Source organism: Pseudopipra pipra, chromosome 4 (genome assembly GCF_036250125.1).
Source record: "Pseudopipra pipra isolate bDixPip1 chromosome 4, bDixPip1.hap1, whole genome shotgun sequence".
NCBI classification, from domain to species: Eukaryota; Metazoa; Chordata; class Aves; order Passeriformes; family Pipridae; genus Pseudopipra; species Pseudopipra pipra.
Genome location: NC_087552.1, coordinates 62,323,634 through 62,350,197, shown reverse-complemented (window position 1 = coordinate 62,350,197; position 26,564 = coordinate 62,323,634). Strand labels below are relative to the sequence as shown.

At 38.9% G+C, this 26,564-nt stretch overlaps 1 long non-coding RNA gene across 1 annotated transcript; it reads right to left on the bottom strand.

Annotated features, from left to right (window-relative positions):
• Window positions 1-635: 635 nt before the first annotated feature.
• LOC135413468 (uncharacterized) lies at window positions 636-25,691 on the bottom strand. Its single transcript, XR_010430251.1, has 3 exons — window positions 25,378-25,691; window positions 20,886-20,934; window positions 636-707 (listed from the first exon to the last, which is right to left on the bottom strand). It is a non-coding gene; the product is annotated as an uncharacterized LOC135413468 (long non-coding RNA).
• Window positions 25,692-26,564: the final 873 nt, after the last annotated feature.

The window sequence follows — 26,564 nt, the reverse complement described above, 5'->3', positions numbered from 1 at the left end:
CTGTGCCACTGCACATGGCTCCCTTTCAATTCTACCAGCCAGCAAAATAAGTGTAACATTTTCCCTAGTCCTGGTGAGGTATTCTTCCATCCTGCTAGTAGTCTGCCACAGAGAATATGGGAGATATATTGGGTGTGAAAGAACCATATAAATAGATCTTGACCTTAGGCCTTACTCTGGTGTTGGTTGTCTCACAGTGACCCTCTTTACCCACTTAGTTCTGTATCAGCCTGTCCAGTAACATTTGTGGATCATTGCAGTAGAAGTACTTAATATTCAGAAACAACACCAAGAGTTATTTTGCAATGAAGATGTGGCCAGGGATCACATTAAGATTGCATTAATGCACACTTGTTTTATCTATAACTAAGCATCCACCCTTGGAATTGCCCAAAGTTTTGGAAATACCAGCACAACCATCTGAGTTTCAACTAGCCCACTCTACAATTACAAAATAATTTAGGTTAGCAGGAACTTTTAAACACAGAGTGAAGCTGAGTGGTTTCCTGTTCAGTGAGCAGGCTGTAGACTGCACAAGTGTACTAGAGTGTGTGATTATAGCATGGACACATCAATCATAAAACTTTTACTTATGTTACTTGCCAGTGCTTAAAAAAGGTAATTTATTTACTTACTTAATTTTTGGCAAAGCTCTCTTCCCCCTGTTTGTATCTGCTGGGCTATGTACTACTGTTTTCCTCTTGGCTCTGCCAGAATTGGACAAAGTTTACTGTTAGTGAGTGGCAGTAAGTGGGGAAGAAATGCAAGTGCAAGCAGAGCTGATAAAGTAATTTTCAAAACTGGGAAATGCATACATGTAAATGTTTCTCTTCCTCTCTTCCTCAAACATTTTCAATCTATGAATATTTTCCTGACTTTTTTGTTTTCAGCTATTTGAAAAAAAGAACAACTGTTTCCTGCTGAGAGAATGAAAAGCTGGAAACTGAATTCCTGCATCCAGTGTTTTGGTTACTTTAGAATAGGCTACTTATTCATTTCAACTGAATAGGAATTAAAACCCAGGGAAACCTACCCAAGATCTTTATTGCTACTAAAGTAGTTGCTAAACACCAGTGATGTAGCTAACAAAGCAACAGAGCTCAGTTCTCTTGGCCTCTCTACTTCTGACTACTCTTGAGCCCCTGTTAGAAACAGAACTCCATATTTCACTCATGTGAAATAATACTGATCTGTAAATCCTCAAAATAAAAACTGAGATGATTTACACTTTTACCATTTGACTAGCAGAGACTTCAGTGTTTGCACCAGAAGAGTTAGTATTATCTCACTGAATAATTCCTACAGATTGAAAAGATGGTCATGTCCTTTTGGACACAGTCTTGCCCAAATTCATTTAAATTCATAGATCCTATAATCAGTGTTGCCAAATCAGGTTTCAGTTTTTCTTTATAAACATGCCCCCCCAACCTATTTAAAACAGAACAAATGAACAAAGAAACAAACAAACACCAACATCTCCCTCCTGCCCTTTAATAAATATTTAAATGTGCACATTGCTAATTAATTTTTCTGTCTGTATGGAAATACTAAGGGGCACAAATGCAAAGATGCGAATTTTAGAAGAATGTCAAGGTATGATTTTATTTTCAGCTGTGGATTTAACAGGAGAGGTATGCTTGAGTAGTTGCCACAGCTATAGAGAATTTTGGTTAAATGGTTAAATCTATACTGCTGAGTCATGTCTCTGGAGCATGGGGAATATGAACAAGTAACCAATTTCTGTCATCACTATGCTCTTTATTAGTCATGTATAATTTTTTCTGTCTTTTAAAAAATTGATTTCATTCCTTGCAAAACCCTTAACCAACTCCTCCAAGACAGTCTGTGTTCCAAATGCAAAAGGCTATTGCATACGAGTATTATACACATAGTGAATGTAATTTTTATGTTTGAATTTACTGCATTCCTCCCTGACCCCTTCTGTAGCAAATTTCCCAACATGCACCTGCAGCGCGACCTTCTGCAGGTTCTCCTTTGCCTGTGGCAGGGAACTGTTTTAGCCTGTTTAGCTAGTTTTTGTCTGTGTGTCAGGTGCAGCACAGAGGTTTTACTGGTATCTCCATGAGTCCATCACAACTGCATACATGTTACTGGTAACTAGTAGCATAAATGGGTCAGAAGCACAGGGTTTGTCAGAAACATATCATGGCTCAGACTGGGGGGACATTCAACCCCTTTTGGATGTTCTGTGTTAATAAAATCCCCCCACCTTGCTTAAAAAGATTACAGAAAGTGTTTTTCACCATTTTTGCTTTAAAATACATCCGTGCCATTTTTAAAATCCCGATGTTTAATTATAGGGCCAAATCATTTTTCCTTCACAGAATTTTCTTCATTCTCTTGTCAATGCTGCAGCAACATTGCTCTCTCCTGCAAAAAGGTGGGATTTTTTTTCCTATGCAATTGAATACATTTTCACCTTTTTTACTTAAGGGAAATGTAGAATTTCATTTAACTGTGTGTATTCTATAGCTTTTTCCATTTATGATGCTCATATCAGACTGATCAGATAAAAACCCCTAAATTGTGTGTCTGTGATAGTGCAGTTTAGTGGCACAGACAGAACAGCAATAATCATTCTGCTCAAGATTTAAGTTATATTATATATGGCCAGATTCAAGTTGTATTATATATGGCCAGAAGATATACTGGGGACAAAAACTGAGGGTAGACTTCATTTTAAGTGGTGATTGACTAATATTTAAATGAACAATAATTGTAAAGGATCACTTACAGAAATAAGAATGACATTTACATTAATGTCAACTGAATTCATCTTGATGGGTTCTGTTGCAATAAATTATGATTAATTTATGATGAATTGGTTATATAAAAGTGTCTGTTTCAAAGATCTTAAAATTTCCAAGAGTCACGAAAATATTAGATAAATTGTAAGACACTCCATTTGAAAGTTTATTTATTTCACAGCCTTTAAGGGGATTGTTACTGGGGTAAATTTTACTTGTTGGGAATAAAAGGTGGCTAAGTATAGGTGGTTAAAAGAGAAAAAAGTCCATTTTTTCTTATCTGTTTCAACTGTTAAACAACAAGAACAAAAGTAGCAATCATATTAACTAGCTGTCCTCTGACTGCAACATTTTGCATGTAACACTTAAATATTTCCTAGTGTTTTGTTCTATCATTTACCACATTCCAGAGGCCCTGTCATACTCGTGTGTCAAATCCTACCTCATGACAGACTGTTGATTGCATAATCTGGCCCAAAATATCCAGAAGCAATTCTTTATTGCTTAAACAGTATCATGGTTATCTGGGTTTGTTTTTACTTATTTTTACAGTTATTTGCATAATTATTTGGTTTTGCAGAAATGTTTGAGAGCTCCCATCACAGAACAGATCCTCCTGTGACAGATGACTCATAATCATAAAGTCAGTCTCATAAACCAAGAGAAAACAGGCACATTCAACTGAAAAATGGGGCTAAAACAACAAGCTGCAGGTAAAAAGAATTTTGCTAGAGGTAAAGGAATAAAATGTGAAGCATGCAACTCTGTGCTGACTGTTGGCATCTGAAGGGGGTCAGTCCACAGTTTGAAAAACATGCACCTGTCAGGCCTGTGGAGAGAGTAAACCACATTTGTATCATTATCACTACTGAAAGAAGCCAGTATTATATTTTATGGGCTACTTAATACAACAAAAGGATCATACTATTTAGCATTCTGATTATATCAATCCATGATTTAAAGCTATTTTCTGAATAAATTTTTGCCAGGAAGATTATTTAGAAGCCGTCCTGTTTCCTGAAATGGTTATGAAAGGTACTATGTGCACTGCATGTGTCAGTGTGATTGGACTTTAGGGGACTTTGCAATCACAAGGTCCTTTGATTACATGGTGGTTTGAAAGTGCATTGTACTGTTCATTTGTTTTCTGGTAGCATCTGTGTTTGTGGATGTGTTATTTAACAGCAGGATTTGGGTTGGGAGGAGACTTAGCCACTTCAACTGTGGCCTTGATTAAGCAAAAGTGAAGTCAGAAGGGCAGAAGTAATTTTGAAGTAGTTTAAATCAAGCAACAGATAACATTGTCAAAAGTCTCTAAGGGAGTGTGTAGAAGAAAGTTCACTTTTTGAAAGTGAGGCCTGCAAGTAAGAGAGATTATGAACCTGGATTGACTGGGCTAAGTCACTGTTGAAGATAAACTTGGATTTCAAAGTTGCCTGAACACAGGTGTGCCTTGCCATTTTGGATGCCTGGGTATGTCTTGCCTGGCCTTGAGATGCTTCTTAGGAGGGATCTAGGTCTTTTTCAGATCTTGGATTGAACTTCTTTGGCTGGTGCCTGTAGAGTTAGACACCTCAAAGCAGGGTACAAAATCTCAAGCTTGCTGAACAGGGAGCTGTTCTGAGCTAGTAAAGAGCAGCTGCCTGAAATCAGTCTTGGCGGCTGCTCAGGCTGCAGATGAGGCACAGCCTGGTGCTTGCAGTACACAGCTGGGAGCATCAGGCAGATGCTTTCTTCTGAGCAAAAATGAGGGGTAGCTATCCACCATCTTTTGTATGAAATAATCTAGTGCTCTGAGAAGGTATGTAGCTTTGTACCTTGACTATTACTGTGTCTTGCTTATATTTACTCTCCACTGAAAAGAAAACACAGATACAGAAACCTGGTGTGTGCTCCTGCACCCCAGCTGAGCACATGCACCCTTTGGCTCTTCCCTCACAATTTGCTCATGCCCCTGATGAAGGAGGGGAGGTGTTCTGAGGCATGTGATGGGCAGGATACTCTGCAGTCCTCTTCCCCAAGCCCAGAAAGAGGGCTCATCTCCCAAGGACATGAGCCTGAACCTTCCTGAATGCTGTAAAGATGTGCAAAAGGACAGTGTGAGTGTTTCACTGCTCCCTCCTTTCAGCAGTGAGAGGTGACTTTGCCACTAATCCTGCTGGTGGTTGGGAAGTCCAGACGGGGAGTTCTGATCTGAGCAAGGCTATTAAGGGCCTTTAACAGACTGAGACACAGCTTCCATACCCTGACTTGCCTGGGGTAAGCTTGCTTATCTTTTAAGCCCTTTTGAGGTAGTTTCGAAGAGGAACAGAGTAGCCTCCCTACATATGTGAGATAATTTCACTGTACTGGCTCTGGCTGGGATGCAGTTAATTGTGTTGAGAGCAGTCTGTAGGGTGCTGTGCTTTGGAGCTGTGACCAGAGCAGTGTTGACAACACATCGTGTTCTGGCTGCTGTTAGCAGTGCTTGCACAGCACCAAGGCTTTCTCTTTTTCCTGTTCTGCCCTCCCAGCGAGCAGACTGAGGGTGGGCAGAAGCTGGGAGTGGACAGAGCTGGGACAGCTGACCCAGTTAACCCCAGGGATAACCCACACTACAAAGCATGTGCTCAGCAAAAAACCCAAGTGAGTTGGTTTGGAAACAGCCACTGCTCAGTGATAGTATTCAAAACATTGTTTTGTTTCAGTGTTTTTTTTCTTTTTCTTTCCTTTGCTTACTAAACTGAATCTATGTCAACCCACAGGTTTTCTTACTTTTGCTCTTCCATCTCCCCCTGGGATGGGGTAACCCACCATAGGCACCCCAGTGAGCAGAGCCAATGGGAAGGGAGGGAAGAGCCATTTGACCTTTAGCTGATGATGGAGGTTTCGGAATCACTGTTTTGACATAGGCATATAAATATCATCTGGGTCCAAGGCAAAGGCCTAACCACTTTTCTAAAATATATCCCAGCTACTGCCCTAAAAGGGAGATTTTGGGTTTTTTTGCTTTTTTTCTTTAAGTTTTTGAAGGTCAGTTTTATGAGTCAGTCATCCACAGGTCATCCACAGCAGCATTGTGTTCAGTGTTGCGACTTAAGAAAAAAACTCCATAAAACAGATGCTCGTATAATTAGCACTTTTAAACTGCTATAGTCCTCCAAGTATGTTAAGAAGACTTGTTCTGGTTTTTTTTTTTTCTAATACCTAGAGGAAATGTTAGAAATATAATAATAAATATTAAAGGCTATATTATCTTAGCAAAATTATGTAACTGATCACTTGCAAAACTACTTAGAAATTATGATTGGTGCAATTAATTTGAATTCTTTTCTTCCAAAAAGAGTGCTCTATGTTTCCCTGGCAACCTTTAAAATGATATGTAAAAAAACAGCAACTAATCAGCACACTATCAGTTCAGATAACCCCACAGAAACACAAATACAATGAACAGTAATTAATTATTGTACTGGTTAAATGCAGATTTAAAAATTATCAAAAAGAAATATTTCTGTAGTACCAAACTTCATTAACAAGCTGCAAAGTGCCAGCTCTTTGCAAGAACCATGGAATTGTAGAATAGCCCGGGTTGGAAGGGACCTTAAAGTTCATCTAGTTTCAACTCCCTGCATATGCAGGGACACCTTTCACTAAACTGTGTTGCTCAGAGCTCCATCCAAACTTGCCTTGAATGCTTCAGGAATGGGGTAACCACAGCTTCTCTCAACAACTTGTTCCAGCACCTCATCACCCTCACAGTAAAAAATTTCTTCCTAATATCTAACCTAAACCTGCTATATTTCAGTTTGAAGCCATTCCCCCTTGTTCTATCACTACATGCACTTGTAGTCTCTCTCCATCTTTCCTGAAGGCTGCCTTTGGGTACAGGAAGGCCACAATTAGATTACCCTGAAGCCTTCACTTCTCCAGGCTGAACAATCCCAATTCACTTAGGCTTTCCTCATAGGAGAGGTGCTCCATGCCTCTGACCATCTTGGTGGCTCTTCTCTGGGCTCATTCCAATATGTTGATGTCATTCCTGTGCTGGGGACTCCATAGATGGATACAGTGCTCTAGGTCCACATACAAAGATATCAAAACTAGCTTTGTCAGAGAATCAGGTTTTTTGGTGAATGTGTTATGAATCCCACTTCTCTAGTACTGATTAATACAGGTATTCAGGCTAAAAATTAGGATACGCAGAATGCACTTTGATTTGTATTACAGACTCGTGGAATTGCTGTAATGATTCATGGCCAGGTGACTTTGCACTGGATGAGAGAGAGAAATAGAGAACCAGTGGTAAGCCACTGTGGCTGAAGTAAAAGTTGACACTATACTGAGGCATGTTTCAAGCCAAAAGTTTGAAATCTTTTAGAAGAAGGAAATATTTTACTCAGTTTTAATGGCAAGTACTGACAGAGACTGCCCCTTTTAAGCCACTGATGTTCTGAAACTGAGATTTGGTTTTTGTTGTTGTGCACGACACCACGCCTTGCAAAGAAATGCCTGGAAAAATTCAGTATTTGGCATGGTTTTCTTCCCACAACTTTTGTATTGATTCAGAAAAAACGTTCACACAGCAACAGAGTGGTCTGGGGCATTTGAAGCCAAATGCTGCAATATAATCTGAACCATGTTTCAATGATTCCTTGAGGAGTTGTGTCATGAAAATTTTACCTCTGAAAAAAATGGTATGAACCATGAGCCTACTTCCTCCTTGCATTACCCTTCCTGTATATTTTCTTAATGGCACATATTGCACAAGGCAGTACCACGAGCTTCATTAATAATATGTTCTGTTTGAGCATAGCATCTGTCACCTCAAGTCCATAGATGTGAGACCAATATGCTTTTATAGAACCATAGAATATGCTGAATTGGAAGAGACCCACAAGAATGATTGAGTCCAGATCCTGGCCCTGCACAGGACAACCCCAGGTTCCTGGAGTTTGGACTACTAATAAATTTTCAGACAGTGACTTGTTGGGAGAGATAGGGGCTGTGGGTACCTGAAAGGTAATCACAGGCATTTGACACTTGGAAGAATGTTAGTGGGAGGCTTTGGTGCCTGTAGTTACAGTTCATATTACTGCGCTTGCTTATGCCAAGCACTTTCTTATCTACAATAGCAGCTCTGCCATGGCACAGTATAGAGCAGACAGATTAGGCAAGCAGAGGATTGAAAGAGAAGTGCTTATTAAGAAGTATGTTTTGCTAAACTGGCCTAAAATCATGTATTCTATGAGAAGATGAGGAAGACTACAGCGGAACCAAATCTATTCTGTGGACAGGGTTTTCACATTTTTCAGTTCAAGCAGATAAATACTAAACTGAGTGGACATGACTGAGAGATGTCTTTATGCATGTAAAATGGTTTATAGTAACATAATAACAGTTAAAAAAATGCTTTTGAAGCACTGGTTGCTTGTGATCTTAGAAATGGAAGACATTGAATTACAATGCCTCATCTGAATTTGATCCTGGGATGACATTAGCACTTTGTAGAGGCTTAGGGTTACATCACTGTGACTACTTTCATTTTTACATTTTCTAGCTTCTGTGCAAACCCTTGGGATTTTTCACATTTAAATAGTAGCGGATTTTTTCTGGAATGAAGAGCAAAGTTGTGAGTGGGAAACAAATGCATTTTACTTTTTCATGAAGATCCTGGTAACAGAGACACTCTCAGAGGACAGAGAATTTGAAAACATGCCATCTGAAGATAATTCTGCCTACAACATGTGTCTTTCTGAATGTTCATATATGTATTTTAAATTTTTTTCTCTTTTGTCTCTCTCATAATTTTCAGAGTTTTTCTGTGGTTTTACTTACAAAGTTATTTTTACTGCCTTTTTAAGTCCATACATCAGAATATATTGCTTATCTCTGTCTCTGCATCTTGTAATGAAGAATGCAAATCCCTATTCACCTGGGGAAGTCAGAGGGAAAAATATTTAACTTCTTAATTCTCTCACTAGTCCTTGAAATCTTGGAGTTACCATCTGCCAGACCTTTTGGGGACTGCTTGATGTGAAAAAGGAAGTTAAACCCTTCTAGTTTTCCACTATTTCCACTCACCTAGAGAATACCTAGGTATCCCAGCCTTAGTGGTCAGAGGAGCTGAAGGCTTATTATCTCCCTCCTCTTCCACAGATGAGGAGGTTGCTCACAGATAAGCAACATCCTGGGAGCAGACATCAGGCAGATGATAGTGGATCTCAGAGGATGCGATGTTGGCTACAGCTACTTGCCAGAGAATCTCTGGAAGTGCGGTGAGACTCAGCGCTGCCTGGGGTGTTGTCATTATATGTGCAGCTCTTTCTAGCATGTACCAGAGTCTGGCAATCTTCCCCATAGCCCTAGGCAAACCTGCTGTTTCAGCAGACATTTGACTCAGAGTTAAGTGCCTGAATCAAAATGCTCTCCTTACTCCCGTTATACCGATGGTTGCTACTTCTCTACAACAGCAAATGATCTCAGGGAGGTGGTAGTCTGGTGAACTTGCCACCGGCTGCCGCATGAGAGGAGCCCTGAAGAGGAGATACAAGGACTCCCTGAAACAACATCTCAGCCTTGGCCATATTGATCAACATAACTGGTCTACTCTGGCCTCCAATCGGGAGGTCTGGAGACACATCATCTATAACGCTGCTGATGCCTTTGAGAACGCAAGCAGGATCACTCTTGAGGAGAAAAGGCAACACAGAAAGAATCGTGCCTTGCAGAATATACCACCTAAGGAGTCTTTCTGCTGTGCCTTTTGCAACTGGACGTGCCTGTCTCGTATTGGCCTTTTTAGCCACCAGCGTGCCTGTAACAAATTTGGGTAGAGCCCTTCCCAAATCTTCGTTCGTGAAGCCTAGCCATGACATGACAACAACAAATCATAAAACACACTGAGCCTACCTATTGCCTATGACAGGCAAGTAACAAGGTAGAATTTGAAGGAAATGCCATTTCTGTTCTTCCTTGCTACCTGCTGTCAGGAAGAAGCTAACAGGTAAGCAGCTTTTAATTTAATTTCACTCTATCTGAGACAGGGTGGGCTAATCTGCATATAAATGTAATAATGTAAGTCCTTTATTCCTCCCTCACAGACATGGAATCTAACCTAAAATATGGCTCTTAGTATTCAAGGAGAATAAAAATACCCTGACCAAGGTTGGAGAGAAATGTGTATCTAGTGAAAAGAACAGCGTACACTGAAGCAATTCAGTTCACAGCTGCTGCCCTATAAACCCTTACCATGTCCTTAGTATCTGTGAATTCAACAGCATCACACTGTGTTTACAGGTTGCCAATGAAATCCAGTTTATAGGGGGTTGAAAATGATTGCTCCAAGTATTCTCTCATTTATGGGTTCTTTCATTTATATGCATATTGATGGAGTTTTTGAATAATCAGCAAAATGCAAACAAAATTAATTAATTTCATTATTTTAATTTGTTTGTTTTATTGCCTCGTTGTGGTTTTTTAGAAAAATAGCCATTGACATTTCCTAAACACAAAGTTCTTCAGGGAAAAGAGCAAATAGTAAATCAGTGGTTTCTGCAGGGGTCTGACTGAAAACAATATTTATTATTACATGTAAATTTAACAGAATACTTTAGTGTCTTGATTTAGCAATCTGTAGAACTCACACTGAAAATTCAAATGTGAGAAATGTTAAATTTGGGAGAAGGTGAAGGGGCTTTGCTGAATAGGTTATACTTGCTTATTTAAACATTTATATCACTCAGATTGGGGTCTTAAAATATAAATTACATGTTTGAATTAACCTACTGTTGACTCAGTGTCAGCATACATGTTTGAAAAAAGTAACTTTTCTCTAGCTGTAGCTATGTGCCTCTGAAAACAAAAAACCCACCCAAACCCCTCCACTTAGGAAGAGTTCTTCCTTCCTCTCTGTCTTTCAATTATCCAACTTGGTGTAAAAACTCATGTTCTTGACCAGTCCTACATTGTAATCTGTGTCTGTTCCTGACAAATCTCAGATTAACTCTCTTCTCGCTCTTGACCACTCATCTACAGTTGCAACCCATTCTGGGGGGTAAAAATTCTGTAGAAGTCATGGCTGGATACCTGCTCAGCTACCCAATCTCATGGCTTCCTGGGATTTCAGTTCACGCTGCCTGACAACTCCAGATGTGCTTAGGTGAAATGCTGGATGTCTACATGAACAGCTTACTAAGAGTGGTACTGGAGTGGAATAGATCTTGCTGTTTCTGAAGCCTTTGCAAATAAGTGCCTGACTCTGGTAGCTGCAAAGATGAAAACCGGACACATTTCACAAGAAGCACAATGTTGCTTTTGGAAAACATTTCTTAAATCATCACTTTCAACTGCAGCCTGATGTTTAATCCTTGTCTCAGTTCTCTCCTTGAAGGCCATTCAATGGAAGCAGAAGCAGAGTCTAGGAACCACAAACTATTCTGACTAAATAGTGCCTCCATATGTTCAGTTAACCCACTGGCGCAGTATTAGTGCAGGCTTTGCTGCTTGCCCTTGCTGATGTTCAAAATGCTACCAGATGAATTACTTTCAAGGCTAAGATCGGTAGTGCTGTACCCAGACAGCTCTACTATCATGGTGTGCCCAAAGGAGTGACTTCAGAAAAGTCCTGTGAAAAACTGGACAATTTTCCATCTTAGTCAACAAATCACTGGAACTGCTAAAGCCCAGATGCTTTGGTTTCAGCTTCAAACATCATATTAGTAAGATCTAACACTCAACAATGTCAGTTACAACCAAAACCTCTTTGAAAAGGGGATCAGCATTCAGTATTTGTCCATGCAAAATTGACCACTGACACACGCATTAAAAAAAATCTATTTTTCTGAAGGAAGAAGATTAGCTAACCCCTTCATCCTTGCTTTAAGTCAATCTGCACTTATTCCTGTTCATGCTCTGAAAAAAAACCAAACAAACCACACCAGAAAGCTATCTTTATTTTTTTTTTGGGCCATTGCTGTGGTTAAACCCACCAGGCAGCTAAAACCCACACAGCTACTTGCTTGTTCCACTCAAGTTGGATGGCGGAAAGAATCAGAAAAAAGGTAAAATTTGTGGGCTGAGGTAAATAAAGGCAGTTTAATAGGACAGAAAAGAATGGGAAAGTAATAATGATAATGATAATAATGATAATGATGATGATGATGATGATGGTAATAATAATAATAATAGAATATACAAAACAGACAATGCACAATGCAATTGCTCACTACCCATTGGCTGATGCCCAGACAGCCTCTGAGCAGTGGTTACCACCTCCTGGGCAACTTCCCCTATTTTTTTTGCTGAGCATGACATCATACGGTCCATAGTATCCCTGCGATTAGCTGAGGTCAGATGTCCTGATTGTGTCCCCTCACAGCTCCTTGTGCACCTCCAGCCTCCTCACTGGCAGAGCAGCACGAGACAAGACGCTGAAAAGTCCTTGACTTAGTGTAAGCACTATTCTGTAACAACTAAAACATCAGTGTGTTATCAGCATTATTCTCATCCTAAGTCCAAAACACAGCACCATATCAGCTACCGGGACGAAAATTAACTCTGTCCCAGCTGAAGCCAGGACAGCCATTTTAACTTCTTAATAAGCTCAACCAATACCTGGGTTTTCATTTTCAGTCATCAAAAAATATGAATTAGCCCTACAGAGAGACACTACAAGTTAATCTATTCTCATCCTAAAACCAAGCACAACTCATTCACTAAGCCAGCCACAGCTCTTATCCTAGCCTATACTGATCCAGCAATAAACTGTGCCTTTTACTATACCAGTTACTTATTCTCTGAGTGGAACTGTTCTTGACTGAAACCTTATATAGACCTAACCATGCTGCTGTTGTCAGCCCACATCCTCATTCTGTGGGGTTTATCCGACACAGTTTATCTCCTAAATCTATGCCTTGAGCCTCAATGCCTATTCTGAACCTTTAAGATAGGTCAGAGACTCTTGTTACTACTCATCATGTACCGTCAGGGTCCTGAGGGCACTAATAGTCTTTAATGGCTCTGACCAGCCTCTCCTGGGGCCTCTGGCTCAGCTCCACCCCTGACCCAGGAGCCCCATTTCAGCTCAGTGGGGGCTGTCATACCCTACCCAATGAATGACATCACAGAAGTTCCAGACTCCAGCTCAGCCACAGCCATGCCCATGTCTGTGCATGGACTCTGTTGATTGATACCCCAATCCACAAAGGACTTCTCAGCATGACTTTGATCCTGACCAGCAACCAGAGGGCTATATCTTCAGGCCCTGATTACCCTCATTGGCCTGAAGTTGTGTCAGGGGAGGTTTAGGTTGGATATTAGAAAGAGGTTCTTCACCCAGAGGGTGGTTGAGCACTGGAACAGGCTCCCCAAGGAAGAGGTCACAGCACCAAACCTGAAAGAGTTCAAGAAGTGTTTGGACAATATTCTCGGGAACATGGTATGACTCTTGGGATGGTCCTGTGCAGGGCTAGGAGTTGGACTTGATCCTTGTGAGTCTCTTCCAACTCAGCATGTTCTGTGATACTGTGATTCTGTCATCAGACAAGGTTGGAACCCTGACCAGCAAACTGATTTCCCAGCTTAACCTTGTCCCTGCCTCACTGCCATGAACTTGTCTGATCTGGATCCTTGGGCTGAATCTGACTATCACCCCCACATATCCCACTGGTATGTTGGGCACTGCCTTGCAAGGCCCTTTCTCCAATGGTCCTATCAACTCCCTTGGCTCCTGGCTCTGCATCCCTTGGGATAGTTCTCATCCTAACTCTTCCAAGCTGATCAAATCCATGCTCATTTAATTCCCTTACCTTACCCCAGGTGCTACGGTGTCTTAACAAACCATATCCATTTGTAAAAGTCACCTTCATAATGTGCATTTGCTGTCTCTGTGGGTCTCATAACATTCAGCAACACCAAAGGATAACCAAAGGATGATTATCCTTTCAGTGCTTACTGTCTGATAACTTTACACTAACTCCAGTTCTATTACTAATTATAATATAGCCTCAAACAAACAGAAGATCTTTATCCATAGCAGCAGCAGCATCTGCTGCCTTCATGTAACCCCAAATGCCTTTCAGAGTCCTGTAATAAACAACTTCTAGTTACTTTAGTCTTAAACTCCTGTCCTAGATCTGATTGTGTCCCAAATTTAAACAATGCTCCATAATCCCATCTCCACACCCCACCCATCAGCAATTGGATTCACATGTCTGTTGTCTGTTTTCAACTCAGCCTCCTGTTCTTCTCACACAGCTACAGTGGCCTGGCAGAAACTTGTGAATACTTGGCTGTACTTGGCCAGACTACTGATAAAAAGAAGTGGTATAGTTCACCTCACCCAGCTTATTGAATTCCTTTGAGTGATTTCTGTTGTGACTCATTTTATGTTTTTAATAATTTGTCCTGAAATACCTTTGATTTCTAAAAAAATAGAACTAGAGTGATGTTGCATATAATAAGGAAAACAGCAAAAAAACCCAAGAAATACCAGTTGTCTGCCAAAAACTTAAGTATTGATGCCTGCTAAAGCTTTGCTTTCCCAGCCATGGTTCCTGTCTTGCTTTCCCAGAAGCCAGAGATTGCATAACCTTAAAAACTTATAAACTTTCAAGTGCTTGCATGTGAATTAAAAGGTGAATTTCTAAGCACACAGGTTTTGAAATATAAAAGCTTAGCATTTAAGGAAAAGCAGATGTGATGGAAATCATGAGCATGTTCAGATCAAAACCAAAGGAGCATCAGATGCTCTACCAGTTGCTGGAACGTTGACCTTAATAAAGCTATGACAACTCACACAAGCTGAGCTCTGCACCACAAAGCAGGGAGAGTCATAATGGCTTTGTCCATGTGTTTTTCAGTCCTCCCTAATGCAGGCTAGAGTTATTTTGGATGTACATAAATGTCTCAGAACTAAGAATTAGAATGAAAAAGAATATTGCATTGGAGGAGGAAAAAAAGGGTAACAGCATTACAGCCATCTTTGCTCTGATACAGTATAATAAAATGAATATTTAGTACCAATGTATTATAATTCTTGCCTGCTCCCCCAATCACGGACCAATCAGAAAAGTATTTTCTAACATCTCACAGTGATACCTTACTTTAAAACTTTCAGCATAAACTGGAAAATTCAACATATTTTGATAATAACAGATGGCTATGAAGTGAATATGGAGCTGTATTTCACTCCCGGGGCTTTGTGGCGATTCAGAAGCCACTTGAATTATACACTCGTGGTTAATAACATCAGCAGAGCCACTCCAGTTAATTACAGCATTATAGTTACTCCATAGTTCTCTATTATACTTTAAGTTGCAGTAAGAAAAGGGCAAGCATATAATCCCTCCAAAGACATTGTACTGCCCTTGTTAACTGAAAAAGCTTCATAACTGTAGACAAAACGTAAACCCTGGTATGGAATAAGAGATACTCTTTAATGTCTCTTGCAGAGAGCAGCTTAATTGACTGTAATTCCAGCCTGGCCAGATAGCAAACATCGTATTGCTTCTTATCGTGGGCTACTGAAATGGAGTGTTGTCTCTGGCTAGAGAAGAGAGGGAGGAAATGGGAGGTGTGATGAATATATAGGAAGGACTCTCAGGAAGCTTCAAGCTGTCTCCAATTTAATTTAGCTTTTCCTCCTGATTTCATCCCATTCTCTACAATTTTGAGCCTTTTCATTTTATTTTGAAGGAGCAGAAACATATAAACAAAGCCAAATACGCGAGAATGATTTGTTCATCAAATAGTTCAGACAAAGTAAAATAAAGCTATTTCACCAAGAAAATCCTAAGGAGTTTTTTAAGAGATGTTTTCGTCACCATGGCTGTAAATTATTGACTTAGATTTTTCATTAAAAATAAAAGGGCAAACTCTTAAAAGTAGGCTTCATTTCAGAGGAAATAAAACCCATGACTAAAAATGGAATTGACTGCCCCTCAAAAGCATTTTCTGAAGATATTTTTCCACTCCTGTGGCTCAATACCCTCTGTAGACAATGGACCAGCAGGAGTTTTCTTACTGTGTCTCTTGTCCACCTCTAAATCCTCTGTTTAGGCTCCAAACTCAGGAGATGGAGACGGGCAGAACTACCTATTTGTGGAACAGGGATAAGACAGGGGGTGTGTGGATTAATGTAGGAAATACTATTTAAACACATATTGGTGGGATTTTTTTTGCGGCAATTTTATGAAATGTGTGCTCTTCCCCAGCGTGAACCAAGTTCCCTCTGGATGCAGTGTCTCTGTGATGAGGAGCTTGTTCTCACCTGCCTTACCACACTTACAGAGTGGCAAAAGCCACAGTGTTGCTCTTAGCTCTCCCTTCACATGCCAAGCTGTGTGTTTGAAGTGTTTTGGTTATTTCAGAACAAAGTCTGGGAAATAATGCTGTCTCTACATATAGTAGCACTGGCCTTTTTTCCAGCTTGAACATTGTACTTGGCTAGTATATGGAGTCATTTCTCAGTATACTGTATAAATATTTCAGAGGCCTTGATTGATCATAGGAACAGTTCTACCTGACATGCTAACTAAGGCAAATCTTACTTTCAGCACCTTACCAAACTACAGGAGGTATATTTCTGATCCTTTGGAAGGGAAGGCCTCTGAAAAATGTAAATAATTCACAAATTTTAAAACATCTTCCTCATCTAAGTAATATTTTAGAGTGTAGCTATATTTAAAATTGCAAATTAGTGTTAGAGATTACTTCCAATTTATTAAAATGTGTACATTAATAAAAGTGATGATGAAAAACTTTGGATCATAAAATCTAGCATGTGTTGAAGCTGGCATCTTAATTCTAGCTCTAGTACCAGCTGTGGAATCTGTGCCTTTGAAGTGCTCACAGCTGAGTTTGAAGCTTCCTCTCTGCAGACAAAGAAACCCACTATCTGAAAACATTGGCTTTAAATTTTCTGTAGCTTAGCTGGAACTTGACTTAAGGAGTTGTTTCTCAACGTGGAGAGAGAACTCTGCATCTACTTTAGAGGCAGGTGATACCACATCTTCAATCTCAGGTGTAGTTAAAACCCACTGCCATAGTGAAGGTAAGCCACCAGCTTTAAAACACAGGTTAAAATTCAGTTTGTAGCTGTCTTACACTTAGGCACAAATACCTTGGCTTAAATTTGAGCTTCTTTCCCATACAAAATGTCATTTAATCAATTGCAATATTTCTGATCTACCTATAGCCCTCCAATTTGAATACCTATGCCTGCAGCTCAGCAGGATTTTTTCCAGAACAAGCAGAAAATAAGCTTTCTGGGTTCAAGCTCCTTGGTTTAGCACAGCAGGGCTTTCTCTACTGAGCTGCCCCTACCTGCGAGCACTTCAAAGGAGCAGTCACAGCAGGAGCTGCAGCTGAAACCAAAAGCAGTGGTTTGATCTAGCATGGGAGATTTCACCAGTCTTCAGCCTCGAGGGCAACTTGTTCATTTAAAAAATGTATTTTAAAGTGATATATTGCATGGCTGTTATTAGACCTTGAAGAGAGTAATCGTAGCCGCATACTCTTTCCCTCTGGTCAGCTTTGTGAGAAAATGAAATAGAAAAAACAGAAAGGAGGATGAGTGCACTGTTCCAAAAACTCTGTGTTAACCCCATTTCTGTACTGCACCTTGAGAGTGAGAGGATATGGAAGGGTGAGCCACAAAGGTTGTTTGTGCTCTTTGATGTTATTTTATGATGTACGAAGACAGCCATTTGAAACATTATTTTCATTCATGGTCTTAGTTAAAAATATCAGGAATACTGGGTTATGCCTTTACTTTTTTTGCTAGAAGACTGACTGTGGGAAGGTTTTGAGAGATTTTGGAAATGTCTTTTGCTTAAGGATGAAAGAGAAGGTTGACTTTAACATAGTTTAATCCCATGTATTTAAAGCTGTTATTTCCAATTGATTTCCATGTTAGACGGGAAAAAATGGCTTTACCTTCTGATAGGAGAGAAAAGCATATGCACCTCTGATGTGTTTTGTATTGTTTCACTGACTATAACTCTGATATGATGAATGCTAAGTGACTTTATACATAGGGGATTTTTCCACAAAGGGTTTTACTGGTCAGGCCCACACGTGTGTTTTGCTGCCAGCAGATCTAGGAACTACAGTAGTCCATTCAGTGATCAATGAATTTCTGTATTTACAGAATGTTATCTGTCATGGTCTAAATTAATACATTGTCATAATTTTGGATTTTATTAAACACCTTCAAAATTATAGACCCACATTGGGTAAGTCCTGCCACTGATCAGTCATAGAATCATGGAACATCATGAGTTGGAAGGGACCCACAAGGATCACAGTCTCAAAAAGAAGGGTAAGTTCTGATGGAGAACTGGCTAGCTACATATTTGACATCTGTAAAAGCTATAGCAAAATATATAGAAAACTGTCTATAACTAAGGACCTTTTAATTTTCTTAATTTTCAAATTTGGGTTTGTGCCTTCTTGTTTGTAGGCCCAGTGCCCCATGAAAGTCCAGCTTCCTAAAACATAAAGTGTGTTTTTTGTGATAGCTGAGTAAATGGGTATCTATGAAGTCTTCTCATTCAGCTGAGCACTGATAGCTGAAGAAGTCTCCCTGCACCCATCTGAACAAGAAAAAAATTTGCAAGTGCAGCATAGGTATCATTTTTTCAGACAGAATGACCTAATATTGGCTATTATACACATAACTTTTCTTTTGCTGTAAAGAGCTGACCAGCATTACCTGCCAGAACACAAATTTGTAATAGGTTATTATGGCAGTGCTCCTACACTACCACAAATTCAACCCCCCATCCTGTGCATAAAACCTACCTCTGTATCTTTAATTTAATTACACTTAGAGGGACTTCAGTCAAGGTGGACCTGCTAAAGCTGTTTTTTAACTGAGAGCCTTGCCTGGTCATGGAGGTAAGTCCTCCGTGGTTCATTTCATTGAGCTGTTTGTATGTTACTATCAGTAGTGAGCTAACTAGTTTAAGATGAGTTAGCTGCTTCTTTACAAGATCTGGTATCTGCAGGATGTTTCTGCAGTAACATTTTCATTATGTCTGGGGTGCCTAAAAATAACCACAAAAGAAATGAAATAGAGGCTGAGGTTTTCTATGGAAAAAAACTTTTTCACAGTTCCTTATAATTCCTGTTGTGGTGATAGGCAGAAGCTGCAAGCCCTCTGGTCTTTGTGTTGTGAGGTGATCCTGACTGATGGACCCGAGTCTGAACAAAGGAGTGTCATAGCTTAGAAAACCCCACTACCCCCCTCCCGAAACTACAATCTCTTGCTGCTGTTGCAAATAACATCTGAAATACAGCTTCTCTTGTAGCCACTGTGACATGCAAAACCTAAGGGTTTTGCAAGCCTGTAAAAAAGAAATTACATAGTCTCCTTCATGTTTCCTGCAAATTTGAGTCCTTCCCTGAAGCTTGGCTAGATGACCTTGAGAGATAATTTCCAACTTCAACCATTCTGTGATTTGTTCACTTAAATATTACAGCAAATTAAAGCTTTTCAACTGTCAAAAAGACATTCTCATGTTAGTAGTCAGAGGATCTGTTAAAGAAATGCAACTGTCTTTAGAGGAAGGCCTACATAGTGGCTCCCATCATTTGGGAGGACTGAAGAAGACATGGAAAAAAACTATGAAGAAGAAGAACCGTGAAAAGTGAGTCAAAGGGTGGAGCAGGAGAAATATAAAGGAGAAGGAAGGTAAAGTTTTAAAGTCTGAGACACAAAGATCTAAACCAAAAGACTAATGTGGGGGGTTGTTACCCTTTGTCAATTTAGTAATTGCTCTCAGTTACCTAAGATATGTTTTGAAATAAAACACATATTCCTGGCAGCATATGAATTGTTCTGTTCCTTATAAATGAATTGGTCTGCAGCAAAGGGAATACATTTCAGTGCTGAATATTTCCTTTCTGTGTGTGCTGCTGAATCCTGATGCAACACATACACTTCCAGGCAATTGATATGAGTCAGTGTGCTGTTAGATGTTCACTACAGAGGAGAAGAGGGTGGCTAAGAGCAGCAAATGGACAGTGGTTTTGTGATGCTACCCAGAAGCAAAATGAAGACAAAGGGATTGCATCGATGGTACAATGTTGCAACACCAGTGTAAGTGGTGTAAGTGAGGTACCCTGAGCAGAAGTTCAGATACTTATCATGATTAAGAGGCGAGATGTCTCACAGTAGAAGAAAGATGTGTCACCTTATTAGTGAATTAGATTTCCTTTGGGGAAAATATCTCAACAGCAAACACAGAAGTCCCTTTTGGTCTTTGCCTCTCTTTTCTGTCTTAATATTTTTTGCAAGAGGCAGACATAAATTTGGAGAAGTATGCAAGAGAAAAAAAAACTCATAAGGAAGTGAAAAGTTATCGAATCCAACTCCCAGATGAGTTGTTCACTTTGTATGCTTACACAAGAGAAGTATTTTTAGGGATAACCTGTGACACAGTAATAATTTTAAAGTCCATCTATTACTCATGGAAAAAATCCATTGGCTCCAGGTTATTTAAAACCTATTCTGTCCACTAATATATGACTCTGGAACTGTTTTGAAAAACTTTATGTTCAAAGATCCCAGTTGAAAAGAAACACAGGAGAGAGTATTTTGTAGTTAAGGACATCCAAGTGGGATTTGGAAAGCTTGCATTCCTTGCTAGAACATGCTGCTGAATGCCTGTATGACCTTGGGTAAATCTCTCTGGCCATGCATTCAACATATTTTAATTGGCTTCAAAATCGAACCTCAATTTTGGTGTCAGCAATTACTACTAGAAGTTCCTACAGGCTAACTCTAGAGTGCTGCAGCTGTTTTTCCCAGGTATTGGAAGATCCGTAGTTGTATGTGTGTAATTTGTTCATGACTTCACTGCCTCCCTGCATCCCCTCAGCACTGGCAATGACATTTTTTGACTAGCATGAGGCTGATGGCTCTCAAGGTTTTTTTAAAAATCCCTGATATGCTCTGCTAGAAAGACAAATGAGGTCTATATACTGAATATTAAAGGTAAGTGTAGTGAAATTAAGGTCACTCTTCAGAAATCATCCTGGAGTGAAGCATAAAATTAACATCAATAATCAAATGCAATAACAGCTAAGTATTGAGTGTCAAAAAGAGGCTGGCAAACATTCAGGGACAGTACTTACTCCTTGTTCATGATTCCTGACTCAGGGAAATGCAAACCTTCAAAAGAGCCTGTGTGATGAAAAAGTAAATATATTGGTTGTTTAGAATCTTAAAAATGTACATGTATGAATTTGCAGTACTTTTTTAAATTTTTTTTTTCTGAAAACTTTTTGCTAAATTAGAAAAGAACTTAATTTGAATTATCTGCTATTCTAAGGAGAAAATGTTTCAATTTTGGCGGCTGTTAATCAGTCTGAAGGTGTGATGATAGCTATGACCAGCATCAGAAAGTGTATAGCGTGGTCATGTTTTTAAAGATGGCCTTAATGATATCTCCATTTGTACACGAAAACGTTTTCATTTATTTACACATTGTTCTACCATTACTGTCTTTGCAGTCAGTAATGGAATTTGTACATACAGGTCTGTACTTATATGAGAAGCTGTGAAGTGGATTTTAAGTTTTACAAACCAAGCATAAATTATGAAAAGTCTCTCTGAACCCCAAATCTGAACATTTTGTGTCTGTGAAACTCCTTGGTCACAAAAGAGGTAATTAAAATATGTGTGCGTATACACACATGCACATACAGTTTTTAAAAGTTTGGTTTTGCCATTTTGTTGGAGAAATCTAACAGAATTTTCAGCTATTGTGTTGCCAAGATGTTTAAGCTGATAACTCAATCAGTTTTCCAATTGTCTGCTTGTCTCTGCCTGATATTTCCTAATAGAAACCTCAGTTGTCACGTAATTTAGACATAAAAATGGAATTTATAACTTTTCAGTTTACTCTGCCATTGTCTGTTTTGGAGCTTTCTACTGTCCTCACCCTATTTTACATTTTCTTTTACAATTGTAAATTCATGGACAAAAATTCTTAAGCTTTCTGTTTAACCCATGTATGTGCACATTCAGTTTAGTTTAAAATACCTTAATACAATTTTAGCTATTGCCAAATGGTATTGGTAGTGAAACAAAATGTTTTATTTTTCTACAGGTAATTTTCTCCTGCTGTTTTTCTGTATTGATTATATTTATTCAGTGTTTGTGGGGTACATGGTAGATTTCTAGGGCAGGTTGCTCTTTCTCTGAAATCACAATAATAGGGTGTATGATAGTAGAAATGGCCAATGAGGGCTTGTGATTTACAGTAAGGAGCACTGGTAGAAGCAGATGGATATCTTTCACAAAGAGTTCCTCAATTACTTTTTAAAAGTAAGAAAGGATTAAAATTTTGGCAGATGTGCAAGAAAACTGCACTTTTCTCTAAACAACTCCTTTTCAAAAAGGTCACTAAAGAGTGTTGACTTCACTTATCACATACTAAGGGATGAAAAGCTCTTTTTTCTGCCTTAAATAGCGGACATTATGCTTCAGGCATCTGAAAAGACCTTAATATTCTGAAGAAAGCTACCTGAAAATCAAATGTGAGATATAGGATCAAAAGATCATTTATGAAACAGTTCTGTCTACATTTTCTTTGGGTTTTTGCACTTGTTAAAGTGCAAAGTGTTCAAAGATGGCATGAACCAAATTGTAATAACTCACAGTATTGCAAATGAGTTATTATGAATTTAATACATAGTTATGTAATAATATCTTTTTAATAGTTATAGACATTTTGGTATAGATTGGAGCTTAAAAGTACAAAGCCTAAATTAGAGGGATGACAAAAGAAAAAACTCACATGAAAAAAATTAGACCTTACCATTTTTCTAAGGCTTGCTTTGAGAGCATGAAAAGCCTGAAGTTGTCACTAGTGGGTTTGTAAGATGAAGTAGGGAGAAAACTTCAAATAAATTTGCAGATTCAACTGAGAAAGGTGCAAGGAGTAGAACTTAGCTGAAGGATCATCTAAACCCTATTCAGATGAATCACAGAAATACCTCCTCATTTCTTGTAACTTAACCAAGCTGGAAATTGCTCAGAGTACAGAAATAACACTATACAAAGTTCCCTTACACAAGTGTTTTGATAAGCCAATTTTCTGCCAGTTTACATCTACAGAATTTGGGTGGCTGCCTTTACTCTGGGCATGGGGGGCCTTTGGAAGTAAAATCTTGAATAAATGCAGCTAGTAAAATTACCAACCATGCCTGTTATTGATTAAGAAAAAGTTTTGCAACCATTTAGTCTGGTAAACTTGGCCCAAATTGTAGTGAAAACAAACCATAGCTGTGTGTCTGCTTTTCAGCAACACCACAAAATCTTTTGCAGACAACAAGAGTTGGGGGCCTCATGGTGTGCTTTACTCTGCCTTTCTCCCTCTGCCCATCAAACCCAGGAACATGGAGACATGCAGTGCATTTTGCAGGAGTCAAGGAGACGGTCTGTTTCTTTTGGCTAAAACCCTGTGGTGCAGAGGGCCCTTGCCAAGCAAACTGACACAGGGCACATGCCAATCATGTCCCTGTCCTAAAAGGACTATCTCATTTCAACAACAAGAAAAAAATCTAGTCTCCTATAAGCTAGGTTCAGATGGGGTGCTTCTATTCAACTTAAAAAGAAGCACAAGAAATAAAAGACCACAAGCCATCAAGAGTTTCTAAAAAGCATAACTAAGTGTAATGAGAAAATGAAAATTAGCTTTTATATGCTGTCTAAAAAAATGACTGGTTGACACATGAAGCATGGTTAAAAAGCCAGCCAAGTACTATTTGCCAACAACAGTGAAAAATGTTCAAAAAGTTTCAATTATTGCTACTTAAATGAAATTTCAAAATGAAAGTCAGGGGAAAAATGTGAAAACCTGTAGTCTTGCTTTTGTTTTGGCTCTGCTGCACAAAAGGCAGCAGATTTCCCGAGGCTTTTACTTTCAGAAGAAGGATGTGCAATGCAAACAGATTTCAGGCCCCTGCAGGAAATTTTGTTAGCTGTTTGTCCAAACATCAAACTGGAGCAAATCATAGGAACCTACATTATCCTTGGGGTGAGCGAATATATTAAAATGCTGAGCATTTAAAAATGTTTCATTTTGTAATTGAGAAGGTCCTTGTGTGTTCATGTGAATAGTTAGTGCTAGTTTGTTCTGTTAATAACTTGCTAGACAGTACATCTTAGTTAGTTAGTTACTTAGTTTTTTTGCCATAATTATTTGAATTAGAAGAAAATGTACAAGTTCTTCTGGACATTTAAATTTTTCTTAAATAACCACCCTCCCTAAACCCCCAAACTCAACAGAAAAATAACAAAAACAAAACCTACATGAAGTGGGTGCAGAAAAAAAAGGACTTCTTCCCCCAATGGGAGGGGAGTTAACAAACACATAATTTGCTTCTGAAAATGGGATATAAGCTTCTGAAATCATTTAGACACCCTTGAAAAGCAGATTTGAAAATCCAGGTAACCACATAGCCAGATTCCTTGTCAAATACCACTGAAGGAGGAATTGAAGAATTTGGTTGTCAGTTCTGTAAATAATTAACTGAACCTGTCTCATATAAATTTCTATAAACAGCTAAAAATGGTTGCCAGGAGCCAGATCTTCATAGTCTGCAGACACTGTGACACTACAGAGGCATTATGTAAACTTGTCACTGGTTATCCTTGCTCATTTGGCCATCTGTATTCTCACAATAGAGTGTAATGGAAATGTGTAGAAGTTGCTGTAGATGCTACTATGTGCCTGGTTCAGAAAACCAGTTGTGCAGTTAGAGTTAAGGTGAAGGAATTGTTGGGAAGCTTAATTTTTATGCTGCCAGTGTCCTGCTCTATCTCCTTTTGAAGTGCTTTATCCTCCCAGGCAAATTGCATTTGGTAGAAGAGGGAACAGTGGTAGAAACTGAAAGAGTCATTTCACCAGTGAGTAAAAAGCAGTCATCAAATGGCATTGCCAAGACTTTTTTCAAAGACTGTCTTCACAACAACAGCAAACAATTACATGTAGGAGGAAGCAGTTATTTATCTGATTTAAATTAATACCGTCTGGCTTCACTGATTTGTTTCTGGCAATAATTAGCATGTTGCTCAATTTATTTTAATTTATTTATTTTAATAGCACATTAATTTGATTCCTGTTCTTGCCAGAAATGCAACCAGAAGCTTAACAATAAGAAAATATATCTAACAGGAGCTGCCAAAGTTCTCTGTAAAGACAGAGAAACTATTAGGAAACTATTTGCATCAGTTTCTTAAGTGTAACTTTATAATACAGTTCTAATGCATAACTTTTACCCTGAAACATAAATTAGCAATGCAGAAAAAACATGCAGTGGTATTATGCAAAAAAGTTCCAGTTGCTTAGTAGGGGTTCTATTGATTTTCTTAAGGGATAAGGGAAGAAAACAGTTAAAAAAGTAGGCACAAGCTTTTGCTCTATGCCATGAGGCTGCCCAAGGTGGCAGGCTATTTCTAGGACCCTCATCCCATGAAATTCACATATTTCAAGTCATAGCAGGTATCTACTGGAGCAAAAGCAAACTGCGGAACCCAAAATAATCCCTTGGATAAAACTTTCTTTGGCAGAAACCTTTTAAAAGCAGAAGAGAATAGGAAGAATCAAGGGCAACTCACGGATGTTTTCCTTCACGGTGTATGGGTTCAGAGCTAACAAAATGCCAAGCTGATTTCCCCTGTAAAGCAAATTTTTACAGCCTTGGTAAATGCTTCACAAAGCTGTCTCAAGGTCAGTGGTACTGATAGGTAGAAACAGTGCAAGTAGGCAGATATTCTGTGGGGTTTTGGTGAGTTTCCTGTGCATGGCCACCACAGTCTGGGCACCAATCAGCACTGTCAGACCCGAGTGGTGGATACTCAGCATTTCTGCTCTGTGAATCTGCCTCAAAGTGAGATAAGACAGACAACATGCTCTCTCACTCTCATCTCCCTTAACCCATATTCAACAGCTCTGTCTCTGTGACAGTAGCCATTTCAAATTTTAGCACAGAGAAAATAATTTCTTTTGATAGGCTGCTGATTAATTTTAACAGGCAAAAATACACCTCCTGATTTAAAATTTTCTCCTCTTCCAAAGCTTTTAAAACAGGTTATAAATTATTTCAAGATATGTTTAACTATTTTCATTATCTGTTTCTCAGAACAAAGTTAATAATTTAGGAATGTTGTGCTTATTCTTACACTATGGTTTCAAGGTATTTCTGTAGATTTTTGTACCTGTGTATAGGACTACTATGTAGAATGTGAAGAACGTTTTTCTTTGTATTTTAAAACATCAGACCTATATCTAAATAGAAAAGATGAATGAGATTTTTAAAAAGATATAATTTAGTAAATTTTTTTTCTGTTAAAAACAGCATTTCGTAAAAAAAGTTAATATTTCTGTGGGAGAAAGCTGTACATCCTGAAAACATCTGTTCATAGTACACAGGAATGGTATCCAGTATAAGAGCATGGCAGCATTTGAGAGAGTCCAGAAACTAACATGCATGGGGCACTCACAATATAGCCCAAGCAAATCTTTTTAATAGAATTTCCAAAAGAAATACATCTGTGATAAGCTGACTCCTCTTACAACAGCTTTGCTGCAAGCTTGTTGTGTTATTCAGGAAAAAAGAGTATTTTATCTGAAAATCTGCTTTTCATGCAAGAAATCAGTCAATAATAGAATAGATATTTCCAATTCTCAATCAAATGAGCAAATGACCTACAAATCAACTGATATTTTGTCTGTATTCAGAAAGCATGCTTTGTTTTTATTTGAGATTTTCAATGCAAATATTTGAAGCCATAGCATTTCCAGT